The 10,605-nt window shown below is 33.9% G+C and overlaps 2 long non-coding RNA genes across 2 annotated transcripts; one reads left to right on the top strand and one right to left on the bottom strand.

Moving 5' to 3' along the window:
* Positions 1-950: 950 nt before the first annotated feature.
* LOC113098987 (uncharacterized) lies at positions 951-1,778 on the bottom strand. Its single transcript, XR_003289257.1, has 3 exons — positions 1,601-1,778; positions 1,130-1,208; positions 951-1,003 (listed from the first exon to the last, which is right to left on the bottom strand). It is a non-coding gene; the product is annotated as an uncharacterized LOC113098987 (long non-coding RNA).
* An 81-nt stretch (positions 1,779-1,859) lies between these two features.
* LOC113098988 (uncharacterized) lies at positions 1,860-8,362 on the top strand. The gene is made up of 5 exons (XR_003289258.1): positions 1,860-4,909; positions 5,933-6,083; positions 6,249-6,326; positions 7,853-7,903; positions 7,980-8,362. It is a non-coding gene; the product is annotated as an uncharacterized LOC113098988 (long non-coding RNA).
* The last annotated feature ends 2,243 nt before the right edge of the window (positions 8,363-10,605 follow it).

Below are 10,605 nucleotides of genomic sequence, written 5' to 3'. Positions count from 1 at the left end.
TAACTAGGAGGTAAAGTTACGTTACACGCAGGTTACAGGTAAAATTTTTATCTACCAGTAATTTAACGTTACTTTAACGGTAGGAGCAACATAGCATTATAACGTTTCCTAGATTAATAGTATTCGTATCAAGCTAACGTTAATGTTAACTGACTGAATGTGCTACTGCTAACGTTAAGTTAAAAACGAGCTGCGACTGAGACAAGTCTTTGTCAGGTCCTAACTTAACATTACGTTAACTAAGTTAAACTATAGACTGTATAAAACAAGGTCCCAACCTGCAACAGCCTTTTATTTAACGTTAACTTAACTGTTAGGTGTTTGCAAGAGGCAAAATATGTAACGTTAAGTTAACAGCTAACGTTATTAAATTAATGTTAGTCAACCACAGGTATTTAACGTTAACGTTATGATGGCTGATGCATGTTTCACATTCAGGGCTAATGTTAATAATGTTTTAACTTTATTAGGACCGGCATAATGTTACATTTGCTAAAGCTAGAAAGACTTTTATAAGGTTAATACATAACGTAACGTTACAAACGGCGAGTTTTAACGTTAGCCCTGCTGACTCGACAATGTTAATGTTAACTTACATATTAAAATTGTAAAATGTATAAAAAAAAAGCTGCCGCACTTAACAAGCACATTTGACATTGTGAGGAAACATATACTGTAAATATGTATATTATTTATATGAAATTGATTTAAATTGTAAAAACTTTGCCATTATAACATTCACACAACATGAACTGAGTAATGTCATCTTTGAGACTGTTAGTTATTACATGATTAAAAATGTAAACATACACTTAAAGCATGGCAATCCCATCAGAGATGTGTATCATAGCAAGGGAAGCACACAAAAAAAGCCAATAGGTATCAAAATCAAATAACCCTAACCCCATCAAATAATTTTACCTGCAGCCCCATTTATCCTGTTATCTGAGGATTAAAGAAAGAACTGATGAAGGTGACATGAATCTCCCGTTTCAGTGCGCCACTTCAGCAGAAGAAAGACAAAAGGACAGAAAGTTACTCAGACTTTCTATCAGTAACAGTATGAAAATCATACTTAATACTATCCTAGTGTAGGTTTTCGAACAGTATGTGGGTAAAATTGACTTACGTTGGTGAATCATTTCTTTCACATCACATCTTTCTGTTGGGTGTTCTCCCCCGATAAAAATCTTATTCCAATGCTTGATCTAAAAAAAAGAAGAGTAAACAAATATCTTTTCAATATCGTTAATAAGTGTTTGAAGATGTTATGTAAACATACTTCTAAAGAATAAATGATGGTTTTATCACTTTATTCATTCCCACGCTTTTTTACCTCTCATGCGTTTGAGTTTTAAACTAACGTTAGCTGACAACAGAAACACATAACGTTAACTTACCAACAACAAAACACAGCAATATCAGATGGTACTAACACATGAAATACGTGCTAATATCGCTACGCTAATAGTGAAGCAGTACAAAAACACACAGAGATAACTTATTTATCCTACGAGGTTGCAGTAACGTTAAGATGACAGTTACCCGTGTCCCTAAACGTTAACGTTAGACTGTTAAGGACTGAAAAATGTTTTCTTACCTGATATCGCCAGTATTTACAGATCACGAACAACCCCTTCCTCTGTTCACATTCCAGCTTTTGTTCTTCATTGACATATCAACTAAAATTCGCTCAAAATGTAAGAATTCAACAGGCAGATATAAAATAATCCAGGTCTGACCGAGTCATCAACGCAAAGCAGCTGCTCCAACCTAGAGTAACGGACATATTTTCAAATTTAAAATAGGCGCGCACAGAGCCGCTCTGGGCGCGCAGAGCCGCGCACATTCTCATTGGACGGTTTCCTGGAAAACAGACAGATTAACCAATCATGCTCAAAGTAAAACGGCGAAACAACCAATATCAATAGCAATAGTTTGCGCGAGTTAACATAGCTGTGTATTAAGTTTTATTTGCAGACTGCAGTCTGTATTATTATTTAATTAATTGGTCAAATGACATGACAGTGTATGAATAAAAATGTAATAATGCAATGTAAACAGTTAGGCAAGCAGAAAAATTGTAAATTCACACAAAATCACATGAGGCAAACGGTTTCTGCTGCACTGCTTTCTTGAGGGTGAAACTATTATTGTTAATAATGATAATAATTATATTTTAACATATACATTGAAGAGCTGTTATGATCCAAAACTCATTAAATGCTAATTAATTATCATAATAATACGTTAAAAGGCAGAAACACTTCTAAATCAATGTTGATTTTTTTTAACAAGATCTGTATGTTGAAACAACGTAATGTTTTCATTCAACGTTGATTTAGAAGTGTTTTTGTTAACCTTTTCAACCATGTAGCATTAAACGTTATTTCAATGTTGAAACAACAACTGACATTATTTCAATCAAATTTCAACATTGAAGGTAGGTCATGTGCCGGGTGGGTAAATATATTAAATTACCTTTAGTGATATCTAAAGCACAGAGACTAGAAAAACAATTACGATGTTTGTTTACACGGTTGTGTAATGTTTCAACCATTTTAATGTCTACAATTCCTTCACCCCTAGTTTACCAAAGCTCAAGTTTATGCTACAAGAGCCTTGGTTGAACTGTTGAGCCCCAGAATAAATTCCTAGTCTTTCACACATTGCTCACCTATTGTAAATTAAAAATATATAGCACCCTATTTTAAAGCTTTATTCATAGTGTGGCTGTTTGTTCCCATCAACCGAGGCCTAATGATTTCACTGCAGTGAGGGCCTTGAATTTTGTTGAATATAGATTGATTTTGTGTCTTAATGCTTCAACGTTTTTAAAGTGGACATGTGTCAATATAGTCTATGGTCAATATATACGATAACAGAAAAACACTGTCAGGGCAGCATTTCAAACAGACAAAAAGGACCATGTCCTTAAAAGCCAAGCCAAAAGAGGATATATCAGCACACAAGATTCAAGAGTCCTTTCACACCAACAGGCAGACAGGCATTAGGAGGTTAGTGTCCAGCATTCTTGAGCCTGGTTGTCTTGCGGAAAAACTGTCCCAAAGCATGATGATCAGAGACTTGAGGCTGCAGCACCACTTGCCAGACAGCAGCAGCTCAAACAGTCCACGGGTGGGGGCTGAAAATTTTTGCCACTCCATTTTTTATGAAATTTTTACAGAACACTTCAGAATTGTAAACATTGAGTCAGTGCCTGACAGTAGAAACACTGTATATATGATGCATAAACAATCACTGACTATTGTTGATTTAAGAATTTTATATTAGACTTAAGCTGTGCAATAACTGTATATTTAGTTACACTGTGCAACAATACCTCCTGCCGTATTCATCCATCTTTCAAGGCAATATTTTAGATCTGTGTCTGTAGTATAACACACAGTAATTATTATGTTAAATTTTTATTTACAGCATATGTGCATGAAAGGTAGCCTACATAGCTGTTTTTTTTTATTTTTATTTTATGTATATATTTTTTATCTATCACTCTTGTATCTGCACTTGTTGAATCTTAAGCTGATGTGGCCAGCAAAGTTTATCTTTGCTTCTGAAAAATAATATTTCTTAATTGTATATTTCTGCATTGGTGGCAGGGGACTTGGAAGTTTTAAATGTACCCTGTATTTGATAGGTGTGAGGTGCTAATTTAATTCCTGTCTGCATGCCATGTAACTGACATCAGAAGCCATAGTTTATAAGACACTACAGACACCAGCAAAGTAGGTACTGGAAAAAGAGCCCCATGCCAGCGTCTGTAATAGACTTTGGGGCTCAAGGGCCCATGGACTCCGTGAAAGTGGGATGAAGATCGCAAGATGGCCATTAATGGCTTGTTTTAATGACTAATGACATGTCAGGGTAGTGCAAGCTTGTTTTATTCCATTCAGGCTGTCTTGCGCTCTGGCTGTCTCTGTTCTAAATGCCCTCTGTGGTGACTGGTATTGTCATTCTGTATTTAGGCTAAGTTACGGGAGTGGGCCTATGCATGATGGTGAACTGGCTGCATTGTACTTTTGCCAAATCATTCCTCTGACCAAAACATGATTATCATATAGTGGGATGTTGTACAATCATAAACATTCACTCATGACTCAAGTTTATCACAGACTTGGGCATGTGCACCATGCACTTTTGGACTAAAACAGATACATCAAATCAATGTTTTCTTTGCACCAATTTTTAGGTGAAAAGGTGAAAGGATTTTAATTTATATATATTCATTTGTATATATCATTATTTATATACAAGTATTTGGGCAAAAAAAAAATCTATTAATTTATTGACAAGTAGGGTAAATTAAAATGCACTTGACTTTAAAGGGTTTAATTTCGTAATTCAAAAAAAAAAAAAAAAAACGGAAGTGACGATTTCCAACGCATTTGATGATTGTGCAGAGGGGAGCAAGAGGTACCAGTCAGGTAAGACAATCTAAAGTTTTTCTTGTGTTAAGTCAAAGTCTTTAATTTCTTTTAGAGTTTCTGTTTTGGGTAGCTTTTGTTTTGCAGTCTAGTATTGTGTAATCCGTTTATTGCACTGTTAATAGATGATTTTGAGCGGTTGGGAGATGTGAAAGCGCACGACTCTCTGTAATGTATTTACTTTAGTATATATATACACTAGGACTGAAACAATTACTCGACATTATCGACAATGTCGACGATAAAAATAAAATTGTCGGCAAATGTTTTTGAGTAACGTTAGTGGTTTGATCTCGTATCTGCCTAATTTGAAAGCCTGCAATAATATAATGCAGTTTGACCAGTGTGGCGCTGTAGCGCAAGATTGTAATACACTCTCCTGATTCAATTCTAAAGAAGAAGATAGCACTTCAGTTTGAGGCAAACCGAGCCGATCCGATCCGAACCGAACCTTGGATGAATATGTAAATATATACTGCATGCCTTGCTCTAAATAACTGCATGAACACAACAAAAAACTTACCGCGATGTAAAAGCAGCTCTTAAGAACACAGCGATGTGGATGTTTGCACGAACTCTGAGGTTCTCCAGGCACTCCAGTAAAGAAAAGTCCTGTCACGTTTATTTATACAACAGTCCTTTATGCAATCGATAGCTTTTCAATATTAAACATGAAAATACAGAGTCAGTGTCGCTAGAATTATAACTTGATTTCCTGTTATAAAGCAGCTCTCCAGTGTGGAGCTAGCTAATAATAAAATAATTTTATAAGTGGGGGAAATATTTCATTAAAGTTTTAGTTCTGCGCTAAATCAAAACAAACTGTTTTGATTACCATAACCCAATAAAGGTATTTTAAGAGAGATTGTATTTATTAATCAAATGCTTATCCAAAAATAAAACGTCCTATCACTTACCTTTACTTTATATTATACATATGGCTTACAATAAGAGATGTTAAGAGACAGAATGATTTGTCATTCAGCTACTTCCTCCTATAACTAATCAAATGGCGAATAGGAGTTTCTCTCTGATCTCATTTTGTGTGCCAAATATATTTGTATAAATGAATTGTATTAGTAATACATAATGACTTTCAAAAGTGGAAGTAATTACCTTTTTTTTTGTTATTATATGTATATTTTAACTAATTGAAAAAGATAAATAATCAATAAATGTCTAACCATGAGATGTCGACTGAGTTTGGAGACCTTTGACTCAGCACAGTGGAAGTATTTGAAGCTTTGTTTATGAACATGGCGGTGTGGTCATACAATGACTTTAAACCAGATACTACTCTGAGCTGTTCACAATTATACATATGCTCCAGATATGTAATCAGGTCCTCCTTTTTGGAATGGTAAACATGACACTAGTCATCACTCACACAAATAAATCATTTAATATTTTGATCATTGAATTGGTTTTTGCTGTTCAATTTTTTTTTTTTTTTTTTTTGTAACACATTGCACTTCATGTGTTTACAGATTTGTGCAGAATTTGAGACATACGGAATTACTATAGGCCCATCAGAATCAACAATCTTTGCCAAACTTGATCCGGACTGCAAAACTTACAAAGATGTTTGCATACTGAAGAAGAGTCCTTAATGAAACCCTCTTGGTGCCCACTACACAGGTAAGAACAACTGCCCTCAATGCAACCTTGTATTAAAACATTATTCTCTCACTGGCCACTGGAAATTGACAAAAAAAGACAGATATAATAAGATAAGGTTAATTAATACAATAAATACAAAATATGTGGTATTACTATAAACTGATAGATTTATTTTAATGTAAGGCAGGGGTGTCCAGACCTGATCTAAGAAAGCCAGTGTTCTTTGGAGTTCAGCTCTTACACACCTGCCTGGAACTTCAGGTAAGACTTTTATTGTTTTAAAATTCCCAAGAACCTTGATTAGCTGGTTCAGGTGTGTTTAAATGGCTAGATCACCCAAAAATAAGCATGTCATTACTCACCCTCATGTCGTTTCAAACCCATAAGACCATCCTTCATCTTCAGAGCACAAATTATGATATTTTTTAGGGATGCCCCGATCATGATTTTACATGGCCGATACCGATTTTTTTACAAGCAAACTGGACGATTTTTTTTTAAAATCTTTAAGCAACAAACAAGAAGGAAGGACAGTCCACAGTCTACAGTCCAATATTGAGGAAAAGCTAAATAAAGCCCCTTTCACATTGTGATTCCGGCAAATACAGGTCTCGTAACGACACGTGACATCAGGGCGTGATGTGTAATGTACGAGTCGAAAACATTAGGCAGGTAATACTTTCACTGAATCTGGCGAACGATCTCGGTGTCACCGTGGAAAGTGAGGAACTAACTGATCTCTGCTTCATACAGTTTGCACTTTTTTTTCAGTGAACGTTGATCTTCCTTCAAAACTGCCGCTAAAAGAGTCGCACGATAACGTGCGTCATCACTACGACATGGCATTAGATCTGGCTTTTGTTCACACAGCGCTAGTCCCGGGATTTAACCCAGCAATTTTACTAGGTCCCCGACCCGGGTTCAATGCTGGAATCAATCCCGGGACGTGTTTGCCTTCACACAGAAGTAATGTAGTCGGAGCACGCGGGCGCACTTCTGGAAAAATCGGCCGAAAAAAATTCCAAAGACTGGCCGATTACCAATCGCAAATTTTAAGCAAAAACCGTCCGGTTTCCGATTTATGGCCGGTCAATTGGTGCATCCCTAATATTTTTATGAAAATGCGAGAGATTTCTGAACCTCCATAAAGGCTGCAATGCAACAGAAATGTAAGTCATAGTAAGGACATCAGTAAAACAGTTCATGTGACATCAATGCTTCAGCCACACTTTTACAAAGCTACAAGAATACATTCTGTGCAAAGAAAACAAAAATAGCGACTTTATTCAAAAATTCTTCTCCAAATCACATATGCCGCCATTATGGACAGTAACAAGAGGCATGAACATTGCTTTCCTCTGCGTGTAATCAAGGCTCAGCGCATGAGTGTTGTAGGTCAGCAGCACCATCCGCATGATTTATTTACGTGCTGTTGATAATGGTGGAAGATGCGATTTGGAGAAGAATTGTTGAATAAAGTCACTGTTTTGGTTTTGTTTGCACAAAAAAGTATTCTTGTAGCTTTGTAAAATTATGGTTGAACCACTGATGTGACGTGGACTGTTTTACTGATGTCCTTACTATGTTTCTGGGTCTGGGAACATTCCGTTTCTGTTGCTTACCGTACAGGCTCCAGATGTGTGTATCATTTTCCACTGTAATGTTTGTGAGAATCCCATCTTGACTGCTTGCCTGTGTTTCCCATAAGAAGATGAATGACTGACTTTTTTTTATGTAATTTTAGAAGAAAAAAAACAAAGTCTAAATTTTGTTGTTTTCATCTTCAGACTAATGAAATTGAAGTATCCAGTGAAGACCCTAGCAGTATGGAGTATATGGTGAGATTTTTTTTCAAGGTTAATAAATGATTTGTTAAAGTTAATACACAATAATTTGAGTTCTCCATCCTTTTAGGATACAGACGTTGGCAGCAATCAGGAGGTGATCCAGAAGACTCGTGGGAATATATTTGAAGCTGCATCATTGAAGACAGTCCAGCAGATGTTGGAGTTTTAAAGGATACAGTTCTTCAGGACCTATAGCAGTTTACAGTCTGTAAAACCATGTTGCTGGGACTGATATATGGACTGAACTTGAGCAACCCTCCTGAACTCAGGTACACATTTGGAATACTGAAGAAGTTATTTCTGGAGCCAGTTCCTGTTCCTGGAATAAGGTTTGATTGGTTGCCCATGAATGCCAATTAGAATTTTATTTGCTATTTTGTGTAATTTTGTAATGTGGTTTAAACTGTATTTTACTGTGTGTAATTATTTATTGCTTGTTTAACAAATACACTTTGATCATTTGTGACATCTTGTCTTTTGTCTCATTACAAGACAAATCACACAAAAAAATGCTTTGTTGAAGGGAGTAACTTTAAATAGAAAATATTGTGTTAAAGTAACTAGAACTAATTGTGTGGAACCACTGTCCATAATTGAAATGAGTAGTTTGAAACAAACCTCCTTATGTTGATAGAGTGAAACAAATTTGCCTAGATTGTAATAAACCAAAACATGTTGAGTTAACTTAACCGGTTTAAGTTGAAGCAAAGTTAATAAATTGAGTTGGTTGGACATTACTATTTCACATAGATTCTACCTCATTCAATTGTGTTGACACAACACAAGGGGTTTGCATAGATTCAAAAAATTCCATTAATGTTATCAAAACACAATTTGGTTGTGTGGAACCACTGTCCATAATTGACTTAAGTAAGTTTAAAGAGTAATTAAACTTAGAGTACTACGAGTAAATTGGATAGTTGCGTTTAATTACTATAAAAGTCAGGTTTATTTAAAGTAAACCTATACATTAATGGGAAAAGTAATGTAGATATATTGGATAGTTGCTTTTATTTACTATAAAACAATGTTTATATAAAATGAACTCCTTGAATTAATAGGAAAAGTCTGTAATTGTATTGGATAGTTGCTTTTAATTACTATAAAACAATGTTTATACAAAGTTAACCTCATTCATTAATGAGAACAGTCTGTAGATATATTGGATAGTTGCTTTTAATTACTATAAAAGTATGTTTATTCAAAGTAAACCCCATACATTAATGGGAAAAGTTATGTAGATATATTGGATAAATGCTTGTAATTACTGTCAAATATTGTTTATATAAAGTAATGACTATAAAAAAATATGGCTTTGCAAGCTATTATAATGTGATCTTATTTTTTCTACAGTTCAAAAACTAAATTTAACAGGAATTTAATATTAATAGATTTGATAATCCCATAAAATAAAAACCTAAAGCTTTTAAAATACGGTATTGTAAGTAATGTTATGTATATTTTTTTGTGTTTTACATCTAAAAATCTGTACTTTGACGGGGAATTCTTGTGGATGTAATTGATTATGTTATGAATTTACCAAAGAATACTGTGTAAAAACAGAAGACTTTAATTAATTGTATAATTTTAAGGTATTTCTGCAATAATTTCAAGTTTCTATGCAGATTTATTCATTTGTTTAACATTCTACAGACATTTTTTAATGAGATTTTCTTTTCATTCTTCAGCAGTGGAACTGTAAAAATACAGAAAATGTTTACAGTAAATATCTGTATTTAAAATACAGAATTATTCCGTAGAATAACGTAAGGTTTTTTACTGTAATTTGACGGTAAGTGTTTGGCATCTTTGCTGCCAGACTTTTTACCGTTTTTTTACGATAGTTTTTTTACATACATTTACCTTAAATTTAAGGTTTCACAGTAAAAAAACAAATAGTTGTCTTAATTTTAAATATGTGAATTTTTTTGTCTTTTTACATAGAATTTCATGTAATTTCACATTCAAGCCAATTAAACAAAAGAATAATCCTGTAAAAAAATATATAATTTCTCATTATATGAATTTAAAGATTATTACTTTTATTTTATGGTTAATGTTTTTAATAAAAGTTTTTTTCTTTATTTTAATTACATTTACACGTAATGTTAAACAAGCAGAAAATATCTGTAAAATAATACAGTATATTTCTGTGAAAAAACTTTTTTTTTTACAGTGTACATTGTAGCAAGGAAGTGAACAAATAACAACGTTGTTTGGCTCTGCAAACCAGTTTGTTAAATGCTCATTCATACTTAACGTTATCCGAAAAACACCTAACGTTACAAACTTTTTTTCTTAATTTCAACAGCGAACTTGTAATTGGTGTATATTATTTTTTGATTAGAGCATTTATGTATTGTTTATCTACATGTTTGTTTATCTGCAGGCATGCTAAACATGGTTCTGTGTTTGATTTGGCTACTATAGTAAAGCCAATGTTTAGTGTTCGTTTTGGGTTAATAGTTATAGCGACAGATATTTGGCTATAATCGTTCCAAAAATACAAAAGTAACGATTCCATTCAGTGCCGATCACTATAGATCTTCACTCTTTAATAATAAATAAATCCCTTTGAGGACTGTAATATAATTTATTAGAACAATTATATGAAATTCTTGCTTATGAAGCTTATTTTGTTGTGGTCTAATGATTATTATCCAGTAATTAATTTTTTCCTACTATTTTACATG

Source organism: Carassius auratus, unplaced genomic scaffold, assembly GCF_003368295.1.
Source record: "Carassius auratus strain Wakin unplaced genomic scaffold, ASM336829v1 scaf_tig00216800, whole genome shotgun sequence".
Classification (NCBI taxonomy): domain Eukaryota; kingdom Metazoa; phylum Chordata; class Actinopteri; order Cypriniformes; family Cyprinidae; genus Carassius; species Carassius auratus.
The sequence above is the reverse complement of the archived record's forward strand: the minus strand, read 5'-3'. Positions and strand labels throughout refer to the sequence as shown.